We start from the raw sequence: 2,060 nt of genomic DNA, 5'->3' as shown, positions 1-2,060 counted from the left end.
CTGAGCTGTCCTTAACTTTGAGCTGCAACACGGAGGACAAGGCCCAGGAGCAGCAATGTGGGCTATGCTTTTCTTCATCAAGCTGAATCCTGGCACCCTGTGTGCTGTTTGTTCCAACTGCAGTGGGCAGAGAGGGAACCAACACTTCATGAGCACTGACTGCATGCTGGGCACTGCCGGGTGCTTTGCGTGTGTTTTGCTTCACAAAGAGATGCATCTGTGGGGACAAGGAAATCCCCTGGGGTCTCCTCCCCCAGCTTCTCTAAACATCCCTCTCCTCTTATGTCATAGAGAACAAAGCTTCACAGGAAAATGCCCTTAGAGACTGGGGAATAAATTCGCCCTGAGCTGCTAAAGATGGATATGGAGCCCTCCTCGAGCAGAGGCTTTGATGAGGCCAGCAGGGAAGAAGGCGGTGCGGGGATTGAGTCAAGACCTCTCTGGAATGAGGGTCTCCCGACCTACTTTCAGGCAAGGCAAGTCAGAGAATTCCTTTCTGACCATGCTTCAGGGGAGAAAGGGTCAGAGAGTGACCTTCCTGCTCCTGCTGTTTTCTGCATTTCCTCTCGTGTAAAATATTCAGCAGGCCAAGCGGCCACATGTTGGGGTCATGTGTTCTGGACCCCGACACTATCCTCCTACCTCTCTGACCATTTCCTCTCTCTTCCTTTGTGGACTTCTCTCCCAGGCGTCCATTCCTGTCCATCATGGAGACCCTGCCAGGGAGGGTCGGAGGAGGAAGCCAGGGATCTGGTGTGATCTGAGGGCAGCCTGAGAGGACAGAATGAGATGGAGGGGGCAGGGTTAAAGGGCCAACTACATTAGGTTGATTCACATGAAATTGCTGATATTTGGTCATTTCTTACCTACAAAAATCATAAGTTCGTCTGGTTCAAACTACAACTTCAAAACTTGCTTCAGTAGGGTTCATGTTTAACTGGACTTGTAGCCAGGCACTTGGGAACTCAAGGCACTTACAGGAAGGTGACTGGAAACCTTGCAGCAAGGCTCCTCTGTGCACCTTGCAGTATCACAGTCACAGAAGGAAGCACTTGCTTCACTTAGGAAGCAGGGAACTCATGTGAAATCCCATCTAGCCACAAAGTCACTCTTTTCCAGCTGAAAAGTGTATAGCTGGCTTATCATAAAACTCCCTCTCACTACTTCAGGAAGACAGAGAAAGTACAGCACATTTCTGCATCTCTGAGACTGGGAAGGCTGCTCTGGGTGATCTTGCAGAGCAGGCCCTGTAGTTACATTGTTGTGTGGATCTGCACAGCAGGCTGTAAGGCAGAGTCACAGCTAGAGCTTTAGAAATAGAGTTAGTAAAGATATGGTTCTTCAAAGATATGCCCAGAAAATTCTCTGCAAAAACAAAAGGCTTGTTATAAGGAAGCCTCCACTGCAGGGCAGCGGATGAGCGGCTTACCATCTGTGGATCTTAGTCAAGTCAATCTCTCTGAGCCTCAGTTTCCTCATCTATAAATGGAGATGATAATCCCTACCTCTTACGGTCGTGCATTAGCTTGCCCGGGCTTCCATACCGAATACCACAGACTGGGTGGCTTAAACAATGGAAATGCATTTTCTCATAGTTTTGGAGGCTGGAAGTCTGAGATTGAAGTGCCATCACGGTTGGTTTCCGGGGAGGGCTCTCTTCCTAGCTTGTTGATGGCTGCCTTCTTGTTCATGTGGCCTCTTCTCTGTACACATGCAGAGAAAGAGATCTCTTGTGTCTCTTCCCCTTCTTATAAGGACTCCAGTCCTATCAGATTAAGGTCCCATGCTTACAACCTTATTTAACCTTTATACCTTCTTATAGGCCCTATCTTCAAATAGTCATATTAGGAATGAGGGCTTCCATACATGAATTTTGGGGGGACACAATTCAACTCATAACAGACTTTTTTGAGGCTCACGGGGCATAGATTGTACTCTGAAAATGGTAGCTTTTTGGATGTGGGTCATCCAGAAGGTCTAGCAGGTTGCAGCAAATCAGGCTGACGAAGAAAGATGTGACCATACCAAGACCAAGATATCCCCAGATCCTTGGAGAAGAA

The 2,060-nt window shown here is 48.1% G+C and overlaps 1 pseudogene; it reads left to right on the top strand.

Moving 5' to 3' along the window:
* Nucleotides 1–357: 357 nt before the first annotated feature.
* The window catches only part of LOC105552155, a 22,502-nt pseudogene continuing 20,799 nt past the window's right edge, over nt 358–2,060 (top strand).

This window comes from Mandrillus leucophaeus, unplaced genomic scaffold (genome assembly GCF_000951045.1).
Source record: "Mandrillus leucophaeus isolate KB7577 unplaced genomic scaffold, Mleu.le_1.0 Scaffold1148, whole genome shotgun sequence".
NCBI lineage: Eukaryota > Metazoa > Chordata > Mammalia > Primates > Cercopithecidae > Mandrillus > Mandrillus leucophaeus.
This window is presented reverse-complemented; position numbering and strand designations above follow the sequence as displayed.